The 14,156-nt window shown below is 31.4% G+C and overlaps 3 protein-coding genes across 6 annotated transcripts in view; 1 reads left to right on the top strand and 2 right to left on the bottom strand.

The window, feature by feature from the left end:
- LOC142341750 (acid-sensing ion channel 1A-like) overlaps positions 1-9,087 on the bottom strand; it is a 148,860-nt gene extending 139,773 nt beyond the window's left edge. Inside the window, exon 1 of one of the 2 annotated variants that reach the window (XM_075392931.1) lies at positions 8,927-9,087. The gene's annotated coding sequence lies outside the window, so the exon portion shown is untranslated. Of the gene's footprint in view, positions 1-8,772; positions 8,856-8,926 lie in introns of those variants that run through there. The other variant, XM_075392935.1, reaches the window with a different exon arrangement.
- The window catches only part of LOC142341755 (protein XRP2-like), a 525,423-nt gene that overhangs the window by 378,362 nt on the left and 132,905 nt on the right, over positions 1-14,156 (bottom strand). The window lies entirely within an intron of this gene.
- LOC142341757 (serine/arginine-rich splicing factor 4-like) overlaps positions 1-14,156 on the top strand; it is a 340,718-nt gene that overhangs the window by 237,879 nt on the left and 88,683 nt on the right. The gene's annotated exons all lie outside the window — the stretch shown is intronic.

Here is a 14,156-nt window from a genome sequence, read left to right as displayed (position 1 = left end):
TTTATAACCTTAGTTATTATTAATATTTCAGCAAAATTTGGCTGTTTCAACATCATAATAGTTTGAAATATCGAGCAAAACAGAACTGTTCTTCAGCAATGCTGAACGTTTGTTATTGTGTTTAAATGATTTGGATTTAATATTAGTCTTTATTATTAATAGTATTATTTTTCTTGAATCCAAGATTGATATTAGAAAGAGAGAGATTTTGCAGTATTGAGATTAGAAATCTTATTTTTTAGTTTAGATACTTTTACAGTAACTGTGACCTTTTCCATGATCTTTTGTAACTGGAAATTCGAAACTTGCATAACTGTGGCCTAGTGCTATGGCTACAGCTTTAGAAAACCTTCTGTTCAATTTATCATTTACTTGTCTAATAAAAAACACAAAACAAATTTTAACGTTTCAACTTCAATTTCGTTGGATGTTTGTCAGAGAAGAGCTGTTATTCAGCCGGCTGTATGTTTGCCATTTAGTCTCATTCATTTACTGTAAATTCAACGGTAATAATCTACTGTATTGCGGATAAAAAAGTTTACAAATTTTATTTGCAAAATATGTAAATTTAGGACCAATTCGAAACCACTGAGAAAAACTGGGTGGTGTAAAGCTTTATCTGCCCTTAGAAGGAGAGCAGCTGCATCACCAAGAATCTTTTTGAGTCTCCAATATTTTTTGTATTTGTACGTCAGGCGTCAACGTTTCCTTTACTGTCTATCTGAAAGCTCAAATAAAAATTAATATTTTGGTAAGAAACAAGGAGCCGAATTGTAGTGCAACCATATGGTGAGATTTGAAAAAAATTTGAGGTAAAAATATCAAACAATAATTTGTTGTCAAAATGTCACAACCTAATTGATTGTTTAATTATAATTTTTCATTGTTATTACCTATAGTCAAAATATTAGAGTACAATTTGGAGAAATTTCTCAATTGAATATTTATTTTCAGTTATAAGGAAACATCGGAGAACATCTGCTGCTACATTTTTAAGATATCAGAGACAGCTCTACACACTTTTCAGGAATAAAAGAACAGTAAAGAGCAGTGTACATCACGCATTTCTATTTAATACAAATAGATAAGCACTGAGTGTCAGAATTGTTTTTTTATTGCACAATTTTGTAGAGAAACGTAGAAAAAAAATAACAAGATTTTTTTCTCAACGTTGCTATTTTTTGATATAAACAAAGATCGACAACAACAAATCTGCACAAGATTGGACACAATTCAATCAAAAATATTCAGAACAGACAATTTTTTTGCGAAAATTTCTTTCAAATGTTTTTCGACAAGAAAACAGCAAAATTAAAAGAGAGGAAAACAATCACAAATATTTAAAACTATTGTTGAAATTTTAGAAAAAAAATGAAATGTGACGTAATAGTAGACGCTATTATATGTAACATGACAAGATAAAAGTGTACTTCAAAAAGTTCCTGACAAAGTGAGAGAGAAATTCTACTTTTTAAAATGGAAGTCTAAGAACATAAGAATTAAGTAACTCAACTAAACAGTGATTGTAAAAATGAAAAATAGCTATTTGGGTACGACCAAAAGTGCAGGAAAGTTTTTTATGACATTGCAACAATTGGGTTAAACCTACACCGCTCCAAGGAGTAGTTGTTTGAAAATAAATTTATACTTTTTTCATCAGGATCACTGCAACAATTTGAAAAAAATTGCCATCAAAATTATTTAATTTACTTATTTTTGGAACGCAGGCTCTATTAATTGCAAAAGGTTTGACTAGATCAAAACTGCCAAACTTAAATTATTTTGCAATCTCTTTTACTACTTGACTACTAAAATTGGACCTGCACGAAATCAAAAACTATATATTTTGAGAAAAAAATAGCCAGAACTGCTTTGAGATCAATTGATATCACGCGGAGTTTGATTAAAGTTGAGCTAAAATGAAATTCCATTGTAAAATATATTGCTCTCAGATTTTCTAAAATTCCGACCAAATTTTATCAGGATAAAATATTTATGCGTGTATCTGTTTTGATTTGCAACGCTTCAGTGTAAAGAAATGAGCGCTGATAATGAATTTCAAACAATATCGCAGATAATAGAAGATCAAGAAACCATTCACTGACTTTTCGCAGCATCTTCAAATTTAATGAAGGACGTCTTATATGTATATAGCTCATTACAATTCTTTTAAATTAAATTTGAAATGAGATTTCAAAAAAGTCAAATTGGGAAACAAGTCTTTATGTGAGCTCATGACAAAGATAAAAATCATCATCTTCTGACATCATGAAAAGTTATATTTGGCTCTGTTTTTTTTCAGTGGGATAAGATTCTATTTAGAGTCAATTACTTGAATTCAACGTGCTCTTTTCAAGTATAAATTGTGACTCCATCCGAACACTTGAGGATTGAAAACGTATAATGCCAAGCTATTCATATAATACTTGTTCCCGTTATCTCACCACGCCCACAATTTATCTGCCCTCCTCATTCTTAGCTTTAAAATGTGAAAAAAATTTTGTTCTATTTTTTTTAAAATTTTACAACTGGTTGTTTTAGTTAATGCTGGTTATCGGCTCAAATTCGAAACGAATTTTCAGATTGTTTGCGTATTTCTCCAGATAATGTTTTCCAGAAAACAATACCGGTTGAACTCAATGTTAATACGCAATCGAATTATTGTTCCACATATTGGTGCAAAACAAAATGAGTGAGAATTGGAAAACTTATCAAGGCATAAAAAAGCACATGTAAATAAGTCTCATGTTGGAGTAAAAAAAGATTAAGGTTTTCAAGAAGCTATATCTGCTAAGAAAACTTTATCTTTTCCGTTTGTGCATCCCAACTTAGTTGGTGTGCACTATTTGAACTCCCCAAACGCACTTGCATATTCCAAACGCTGCAACAGGAGTTCACTTAAAGTACTAGGGGCACCATCAGTAAAAAAATTGAAGATATACATAGGAAAAATGCAGAAAAAACCGCTGAGAATCAAGCTACATTTTTCTGAGCAATACTTCGGCTCAAATACCAGTATATTTTTTCTCAGGACTGAATAAGTTTTGTCGCTTCCTTTTTTGCGGCACATGAAATACAAAGAGCAAAAAGATTCAGCACGAGAACATCTTGCGTCTTTGAGCATATTAATGAACCAGAACATTTAGTGTATATTATTGAATTCAAGAAGCTGTTAATTGGAAATCAATACATCTCCTCGAGTAATATAATAAGTTTTCTTTCACCTTCTTTCTAATGCTTAGTGGAATCGGTTTTAGAATTTTATGTGTTCACAAAATAAAGTTTTCAAATAACAGTAAAAATAATTTAACAGAATTTTGTTTTGACAACCTGTGTAAACGCCTCAATAGCAAAAAGTCAAGGCTTCAATTGTTATCCACCCTGCATGGATATAGTTTCTATCTGATTTTTAGTCTCTTTTAACTCAAATATGCCTTTTTTAGTTTTCAATGTGGTTCAGATTTTTCTCTAGAGATGATGTAAAATTTAAATTAGTTAATTTTAACTGGAGCAGTTAGTTAACAAAGGTTGCTTTGACCAGCGAACTTAGTAGACAAGAAGGTTCGTATGACAATTTTGAGCCTTCGTTCAAACATTCGCACTGGGAAATAAGTTTGAAGCAAAATCGGCAGCTGAGCAATTCGAGAATTTCCTCAATTGATTATTTATATTCAGTTTTTAGGAAAACATCGGAGAACATCTGCTGATTCAATTTTAGGTTTGTGAAATATCAGAACTAGTTCTACATTTTCAGTGGTAAGAGAACAGTAAAGAGTGGTGAACACTGCATGTTACTTTTTAATACAGATAGATGAAGAACTGACTGTCAAAATTTTTTTTTTCAATATGCACAATTTTCTAGTGAAACAAAGAAAAAATAATAAAAACATTTTTTTCTCAATGTTGTTGTATTTTGATATTAACAAAGAGCAACAAAAAAATTGACAAAAAATTGGCCACAATTCATTCTGCTGTTTTCATAAAAACAGTTTTTTGTAAAAAAATTTTCAGATGTTTTTCGATATGAAAACAGGAAAAACGAAAGAAAGGAAAACAATATTAAACATTTAAAATTACTGTTGAAGATTTAGAAAAAAACTAAAATTTGACGTAAAAGGAGACACTATAAAATAGAAAAAAGGAAGAAAAAAGTGTGCTTCCAAAAATTATTGACAAAGTAAGAAGGATTGCTAATTTTTAAAAGGAAGTCAGAGAACCTTAGAATTAATTATTTAACTAACCAGAGATTGAAAAATTGAAAATATTACTATTTCGATACAAAAAACAGCGAAGAAAAATATTCTATGATTTTGCACCAGATGGTTAAAATCTACACCGCTCTACGAAGTTTATGTTTTAAAAAATATAGATTCTTTTCAGGATCAATGCAACAATTCGAAAAAAAATTGTCACCAAAAATATCCAATTTACTTATTTTTGGAACGCAAGCACTTTTAACTGCAAAAATTTTGATTTAATCTGAACTGCCAAACTTAATATATTTAGTAATCTCTTGCTTTTACAGTCGAGAGCAAATGGAAGACAATTGTAAAACCGAATGCTCTCAGATTTTTAAAACTCAGACCAAATTTTAGAAAATTAATCAGGATAAAATCTTTAATCATCTATCTGTTTTCATATACATCGCGAGTCATGATATTATGATATTAGTGTTACCTTATGCTTCAGTGTAAAAAGAGAATACTGATAGTGAAATTCAATCAATATCACAGATAAGGGAAGATCAAGAAACCATTCAGTGACTCTTTGCGGCATCTTCAAATTTAATGAAGGACGTCTTATATGTATATAACTAATTACAATTCTTTCAAACTAAGTTTGAAATGAAACTTCAAAATGGTCAAATTAGGAAATCAGTCTTTTTGTCAGCTCATGACAATGATGAAAATCGTGATTTTTCTGACTTCGTGAAAACTTATAATTGGCTCTGTCTTTTTTCAGTGGGCTAAGATTTCCATTAGGATTTGATGACTTGAATTCACGATTCTTTGCTCAGGTATGAATTGTGACTCCAATTTGAACACTAGATGATTCAAAAATTCTATCTGGTTTGCTGGAAAAATTGAAATAGATGAATCACTTTAACGATTAAAAAATCAGCAAATGTAATGCAGTGAACGTCCCGCGTTTCTACCTAATACAGACGAAGCAGTGAATGTCAAACTTCTACATATTCAAATTTCTAGAGACAAAAAAGACAACAGAATGTTTTTCTCGCAATGTAGTTATTTGATATAAACAAAGAGCAACAAACAACATGTTTGCACAAGATTGGACACAGTTACTAGAGAATTTTTCAGACTAGACAATTTTTTGAAGAAATTACCATCAAACCTTTTTCGAGAAGTGAGCAGCAAAACCAAAAGAAATAAAAACAAACATTTCAAATATTCAAATAATTATAATAATTTTGGAAAACGCTGGAAATAACTAAAATTTGACGTAATAGGAGACAATTTCACATTGGCAATGATTAGATAAAAGTGCGATTAAAAACTACTAAAACTGAAAAAGCAGGAGGGAAGTGCCATTTAATGAAAATTAAATCCGAAACATTAGAATTAACTAACTCAACCAACCGGTGATTGAAAATATGAGAGAGTGTCTACTTGGATACAATCAAAAACTAAATATGATGTCATTGTAACAATTGATTGAAATCGCGCAATTCTACGAAATTGTTGTTTTGAAAAAGTATTCATTTTTTGCAGGATCACTGCAACACACAGAAAAATTGTCACAAAAAGTAACTAGTTTTCTCTTTTTTGGAAAGCAAGCACTATTAACAGCCAGAAAAATTGACTTCATCAAAACTGCGAAAAAAAAATGTTTTGTAATCTCTTGTAGTATATGAGTACGAAGATTGAACCTGCACGAATTCAATAACTATACAATTTGAGGTAGAAAAAACTAGAACTGCATAAAGTTCAATTGATATCATGCGGATTTTGATAATAGTCGAGCGGAAATGAAAGACTATTGTAAAACATATTTCTCTCAGATTTTATAAAACTGAGACCAAATTTCGGAAAAAATATCAAGATTTAATTTTTATACTTCTATCTGTTTTCATTTACATCGCGCGTCATGATATCAGTGTTAACTTATGCCTCAGTGTAAAGAAAAAAACACCAATATTGAATTTCAATCATTATCTCAGGTAAGACAAAATCAAGAACCCATTCAGTGACTTTGTGCAGCATCTTCAATTTTAATGAAGGACATCATATACGTATACACTTGTTTCAAATTAAATTTGAAATAAAACTTCCACGCGGTGAAGTTAGGAAATACGTTTTATTTCACCTCATGACAATGATAAAAATCGTCATTTTTGACATCATGAAAACCTATTTAGGTTCTGCCTTTTCTTTCAGTGTGCTAAGATTGCTATTAATAGTTAATGACTTAAATTCAATAAGCTTTGTTCACGTATGAATTGTGACTCCAATCCGAACACTAGATGATTGTAAACATATAATCCACCCACAATACTTTCCATATAATATTCAAACATTTGGAACAGTCAATTAATTGAATTTATCAACGAATCAGACCTGCCAATTAGCGAAGTTGAACCAGTGAAACAAGTAAAGCAACCATAATCTTCATTTTTTTCCGATAATACCCCGGAGGTTGGCGGCAGAGCAAATCAGCGCTGAATCAGTCTAAAGACATTCTGTTTTTTTTAGGATGGCCAGTACTCTGTTCATGTCACTATTTACAGTGGCCAGTCTGCTTTTTTGAGTTAAATTTACTTCATGAAAAATAATTTGTTCAGCTTAACTCCCGCCAACAAGGTTCACCTTACATGCTATTCGAACATCCGCGTGGGTACTTGTGATAATTAATGTGCGTAGCAAGTCGTAACCACTGAGCTAAATGGGCTTTGTGGTAATTGCGTACAATCCACCTTATATATCAATAGTGTGTATACTACTATAGTAATTACAAGTTTTAAGCTACAAAAGTATGACTTTTTTCTGCTCAAACTTAATTATGGGGTATAAGTAATTTTCAAACTATACAGGATAAGTTTAGCCTGGGTGAACTTTGTGACCTCAATATAATCACAATGAAGAAATACTGCACATAAAGAAACTAAAAACTTTCTGGAGATGCAATGTTTCCGAACTGAATTAAATGTCAGCTCTTGAATTGTGCTGGTTCTGCGCTGAAAAGCTCTGCAACTCAAGTCCGGGACAGTCCAGCAAAACTATCTTAAAAGTCATATACGGACAAAAAACCGTTGAAACGAACTGGGCAAAATTTTGCTATCTCGGTCATAAAAGGGAAAGCAGTCATTAAACTAATTTTTTTGACCTCCAAAATTTCTATTTATCCGTCAGGCGCCAGATTTTCCCGTACTATCTACCAACAGCTCAACTGAGAGATATTGGGCAGCTTCCTACAGCTTCCTGCTTTATGATAAACAGTAAAAAATGTTGGTGAAAAATCAACGACTAACTGATTTTTGACAAAATGTTCCCAAATAGGTTACTTTTTAATAATAATTGTTGCTTGTTATTCGAGACATTGGGCAAAAAGACTTTGCTGTGAATTCAGCTCACCCACGGCTCAAAAAATTATCAACGGATTATATTTAACCTATCATGAGTCTATTTGTCTATACTTATAAATTTCCTGAAATCAAACATGCGCAAAAATGTTCACTGGGAATCGTCAAAACTATCAAGAGATCAAATCTTGAGCTCTTGCCGTAAAAAGCGCTTTTTGTTCTGCTTATTTTGTTGTTTGTTTTTTTTGCGTAGTCTTGTTATTGACAGATCTTGTTAACGCTGTAATGAGACTTGGAATTATGTAATTCAATTATATCAGTTTGGTTGTGTGACAATTTTTTTAAACTCAAACATCAATTTTTGATTATCTCTTCATTTGGTTGACAATTAAGAAGTCAAAAATATAGATGAAATCGGGTCGGAACATTATAAGCGAACGCACATTAACGAGCATCTTTGTTTTGTTACAAATTGAAAATTTGATTTTTGTTATGCAAAATTAATTAAACTTTTAATAATTTTTTTTAAAAATTGTCATTATTGATAATGCGTTGAAATCAAATGCGCAATATAGCAGAAACAATTTTTGATCCCTCAAAAAGGAGACAAAGAAAATGAAATACTTCCGAAGAAATCAAAATCTTGTCGTTCTTGATGTTAACGCCTCCAAATTTTTTGAGAAATAAAATCTTGCTAACGCTTTGCTAATTTTAAAAATGAATAAATAACTGTAAGAAAATTGATTCGTACGATATTCAGAAACAATATGTTTGTGCATATCTCGAAGAAGACCACCCTAAACTCTCCGCAAAAGCTTTAAGTATGAAATACGCAAATTTTGATAATGCAATTAAACGTTGGATAGTTAAATTGTTGTCTCAAGAACGTTAAAATGGCAGCACTGGGATTTTCCAAGGATGCGTGGGAAGATTTCCTATTTGGATGTTATCTGGAGGAAATAAAGTCAGTGTCACAAAAATGTTTTCTTTCAAAGAAATGTACAATCAATTAATTTGAGCTTTGAGGCTTTTCTTCTTCATTGCCTGAAAGTAAGTCTTCTTCGAACCATGTGAATGAATTTTGATCCAATTTTCAACGAAGCATAGTCAAGAGCTATAATTAATTAGTTTGTTCACCTGAGAAAAAACTCATTCTGAAGAAGATTAAAACATCCAAAAATCTCCTGATACTGAAAAGAACTGCTTTTTATCAAAGAAATGCTCAATCATACCTCTCCATTCAGATATTACTTGTTGTGCGTTGGGAACAGTAAGTACTAAATAAACTCTAGCTAGCCAACTGAACAATAATTCTTGAGCCAGACAAATTTCTTGGAAAGTGACACATTATGATAATGGGAAGAATACACTAGTATTTAACTTTACCTTAGTATGTTGGTCAATTATAAATAGTTGTATGTCAACCGTTGAAAATATCTCAAATTTAATCCATCGTCAATCAAAATCTTTATCCATTGCGATTATGAAGGCGCCTGAACAAATGTTTGGACTGAGTTTAGAAAGAAGTTGCAGCTTTATAGAAGATACAAAATTGTTTGGAATGGAGCCAGTGAGTTTTCGTTATCAACAAACGACAAAGTCTTCAAGCTAAGTTGAAACATGATAAGAGAAATTATAATATTGTTCTTCAATCTTTTGATTGCAGCGATTGATCAACGAGATTAATTGAAGTGGAGGCAAGAATTCGATGAGACGTCAGAGTTCTGACCAGTTCAGGATTCAATAATAATTGACATCAGCAACCAGAGATCTGTTCAGCTACATGGCGTGTATTCTCCCACCAAACTTAAGCCCGAAACGCACCCAAGTTAGGATCCTGGTTGGTGAAAAATCATCTTGATATTAATGACAAAAAATTGACATTAATCTAGTTTAAAAATATCGGTTTCTAAATAAATTAAATCGTTTTATTCCTCATGCCAGTGTTACCGTTTTTGTTCTGTATCGAAATTCACAAACCTAAATATTCAAAAGTTTTTCTTTTCAGACGTTTAAGATATTTGATACGATCATTTCAAAGCCTCGAAGGCTTTGGATGGTTATTCGTACCGTTCGGCTACAACAGCCAAAGTTCCGTCAGAAACTGCTATCTCAAATTGTTGTAAATGACCAGTCCTTCACATTTAAATAAGAACTAAAATTACAGTAACATTTTCGTATCATCTTCATTTTCATGAGATTTTGTGCTTAGCGACATTCTTCATTTATCGTAAAGTTAATCATTTTCATGACATTGGCATTTTTTAGTTAAATGTTTTCGCCGGTGGATTGAAATCTTTTTTGAAATGCAATTTCTCTCGGTTCTTCATTCATTCTATGTTTTTGATTAATTTTGCTGAACAATTTATGTCTGATGTGACAAAAAAGGGAAGATGAAACATTTTTAGAATTCTATTCCCTATTCGACACCAAATGGTTATCATTAAAGATCTTGCAAGTTTCTTGCAAAAAATGGCTATCTTGCAAGATCTTACAAGCCGATTGCTTTATTGCAAGATCGTGTAAGAGGAATGGTTAACTTACAATAATCTCGCAATTTCGTTCCCTCTCATTGGTTGTTACAAACGCATTAACGTTCATTGAGCGCAGAATTATCTCAACATACAATTGAGTAAAATGTGGAATCAAAATTTACATCAGACATCGGTATTTTAATAAAATAGATAAGTTCAGGGAAAAGAATAAACTTTTACGGTTTCTGTGAGCAATTCAACTACAAATAGAGAACTCCTAAAAACCCTCATACTCTTCATTTATTTAGAGTAATCGATATTAATACTTGTTATTATTAATAATTTACACTCTTATGCAATTCCCAATTGTAATTTTGCAAAACAAAACAAAATTTTTTCTCATACCACTTTATATTTTGGTTTGCGCAGGTAGGAAACAAGATTGACGCTTTCTCGGATGTATAACTTTACCATAACGTAGAAAAAATGTTGGAAAATAACGTTTTTGTCTCTTTCTGATTCTGTTCGATCATGTTACATTTATTTACCTATTTGCAAGAAGAAACATTATCTTGAAAGATTCTTGCATGAGGAATGGTTATATTGCAAGCTCTTGAAATTTTTTGGAACAAAACTTTGCAAGATGATATACTGTCTTGCAAAATTCTGCCAGAACTTTGCAAAATCTTGCAAGATAACCATTCAAAGTCAACTGGGGTTGTTCCGACCCAATTCATTGGCTAGGAACTATATACTCAAATATTTTTAATTGTTCAATCTTGGCCAAAGGATTCATCGTTGAGTGCTGTAGAATAAATAATTAAAACGATTTCTTATGAACTTTGTTTTTTCCACGGAGTTATCCAGGTTTATTTTATTGTTAACTATGATTGTTTTTTGTATTTATTAACATTTTCCCTGTTTTTAATTTCTCAAAAATTGTAAAATATAACGTTGTTAGTTTCACGTCTATATACGAAAGATTGTTGTTAAACTTTTTGATCCAAGTTATTGGCTAAAGTTTCAAAATTCAGTCACATACTTCATCAAGAACAGTACAAATAGCTTATTTAGTCCACTTTCTCTAACGTTGTAATATTATTATTCCTAAAAACTGCTGACATGACCATGACCTTTGTTAACTCCAAAGAAGGCTTATTGTACTTGCGCTCACTCTGAGATTGTTGTTGCTGTAAAGTTTTGCCTCTTTTTGCTAATTTAACTCGTTAATTATCGAAATGGCTTACTTTCTTCCTGTTAGACAATTTTTTCGGTCAAATTACCTATATTCAAAATATTTGCAACAATTACGTGTTCCTAAACGACAAACAACTACAACAAAACGATTTTTGGATTAACTGTTGTTTAATACAGTCCAAAAATAATCCAGATTATAGTCAGTTGCTGTCGTTTCTAAAAGTATTTTCGCAATTTTTGCTTTTTTTTGTAATTAAAAAACAGAAAAACTCAAAAAAGGCTGAAAAGTGACAGAATTAATTGACTTCCCAAGGAGTTCCAAGGAAACCTACCAAGTTTCTTTTATTCGAAAACTTATCCTCGTTTTAACTTTTAAAAATACTTATGTTCAAATTGAACGAAAGATTTTCAAAATTAAGTTTAGCCAAGTTGTCCTCGCTTTTGGGACAAATTTTAAATTACGCTCAAAGAAGACTGGGCACATTGTCTTTCCAATGGATTAAATTTAACAGATATTGCGGTTTCACGTTTTATAAGATGACTTTTTTATATGGTATTACGAATTTTCATGAATTGTGCATAATCTTCATTCAATTTCCCATCTTCTTGGTTACTTTTTTATTGCCTTTTCACTTTAATGATCATTTAGATATAACGTTTTTGGCGTTTTAAAAAAGGCAACACAGAGCATATCAATTTGTTCAGCGAATAGTTTAATGTTTCTACTGCTTCGACTATGTCTTCGACTAGAATTGAAGGAACTTGTTTTCGTTTGGTCTTTATTTTTTGTTCCTATTGTAAACGTAGAGTGACTCTAGATAATTGCAGGTCTATGTGGCTTCCTAATGATTTAATATTGTTTAAAATATTGGAAAATTTTATTTATTAATTGTGCACATTGCTTGACTTTTTGTCTACATGTTACCCTGTCTCCTTATATAACGGTCACATATCACATAATTGTCGTTGAGGAAAGGCAGATTGGAACATATGTAATGTCATCTTCCATAACTTATTGCTTTTAGCTGCTTTAACACCGGTCGTCTGCAATATGATAATTTAACTTTTGATTGTTGTGTGTTTTTTGTAGAGCTATGACAAACTCTGAGGAATGAATCGATGGCTTTCTTTGGAGAAAAAAAAAGATTCCAGTCAGAGATTTTGGTTAATAGTTATAGTTTTTACATTACGACCCTAAAATAGTTGTTTCGAATCATGCAAATGTATGTTTGTCTTTGCCCTGCATATTTTTTTCTCCTTGTCACCTAGTATAATTTTGTGTCCAGAGTCACATATCACTAGGTGTCCAGAGTCACATATCACATTATTGGTGTTCAGTGAAATTGCAATTGATTGTATCTTATTTTTCATGGGAGAGATTAAGATCTTAACGGCCTGGACACCGTTTTCTCTCAAAATTCAATTGAAATTTTGTTTCATTTGGTTTCTCGTCTGTATTTTCTGCTTGTTTTGTAGGCATACAGCATATTATGGATAATTAATGATCCCATTTTCTTCATATGTCAGTATAATTGAACTTCAACACATTTGAAACTTCCAATTGATATCTAATTTTTTTTTATTTTTTGAATGTTTTTGTTTTCAAAAATAAACAGATTTATTAACAATGCCGTTTTTGTTCTGTTTTTTTCTGATGTGCTATTAAGTTTTTTTTTTCAAAAACATGGACATCGAGTTTGGGATGTTAATAGTGTTTGTTGTCGTTATTTGATTTTTTGTTTGTCGTGTCTCGTAGTCTTAGTAATTACAAGTCTTATTTGCCTTATTTTGTGGCGTCATTTACTTTACACATTGATTTGAGTTGGAAGGAATTTTTTTTATTCACTCACCAATTTTTTGGGAAATATTTTTGAATTTTTGATAATTTTCTATCTCTTCCGCATTTGCAAGACAGTGAAGCCAAAAATGGTGATGAGTGATGTCGGAACATTAGGTGCGAACGCACATTACCGAGCCTCCTTGGTCAATCCAAAATTTAATTCTCTAAGGCTAACCTATTTTCATTTCTGAAAACAAAATAGTGAAATAGAGCACCATTCACCATTTAGAACATAAAATGTTTAATTATAAACAGTTGATCTTCCATGATGAAAGATTTTTTAAATCGGCAATGTTATGAAATATAAGTTTGACTGAAGAATAATAGGATATAAATCACACTTTTAGTTAAAATAGAACAAAAAACGCAGACGGAGTACGTCAACTGAATCATTTCTCTTCTCTATGGTTTTTGCTGTTTCATTAGTTCAAGGTTTTTTCACCCCATCAGCAATTTTTCATCCCCGAAAAAAAAATTTGTCGATGAAAAATTTAATAGAGATCTGGCTCTTACAGATTGGAGAACAGTTTATCAACAAAGAAACTGCGATAAAATGATTGCAGAGTTTAATAGAATTTTTTCGACAATACTCGAGAAAAACGCACCAACAGAGAAATAATTAGTTTCTATTATAAAAAAGACTACTTCAGAAAAATCTTGGGTGACAAAAGAAATTCAACATTTATTTGCTGAGAAACATCGCTACTTCAATGAACTAAATATCGTCCAATTCCTGTAACCTCAACTTTCGCAAAAGTTTTTGAAGGTCTTTTTACTTAATCAGTTAGAAGAATATCTTGAACTTTTGCGTTCTTGAACAAAGCAACAATTAGGTTTCCAATCTCGAAATTCGTCTACTGATGGTGTGCTTGACTTTATTGAAAAAATAATAGGAAATATGGAAGTAACGACACAGGTGCTGTGTTCGTAGATCTTGCAAAAGCTTTCAATTCAATTCCACACGAGATATTCCTCAAGAAAGCTGAAAATTTCAACCTCTCTCAATCAACAATTTTACTTCTCAAATCTTTTCTCGAAAACCGAACACAATGCGTAAAACTGGGTATTGACTTATCAGATAAAATAACTATTAATCATGGTGTTC

This window comes from Convolutriloba macropyga, chromosome 6, assembly GCF_964194025.1.
Source record: "Convolutriloba macropyga chromosome 6, txConMacr16.3, whole genome shotgun sequence".
Classification (NCBI taxonomy): domain Eukaryota; kingdom Metazoa; phylum Xenacoelomorpha; order Acoela; family Convolutidae; genus Convolutriloba; species Convolutriloba macropyga.
Note: the sequence above shows the minus strand (reverse complement) of the source record. Positions and strands in the feature narration are given on the sequence as shown.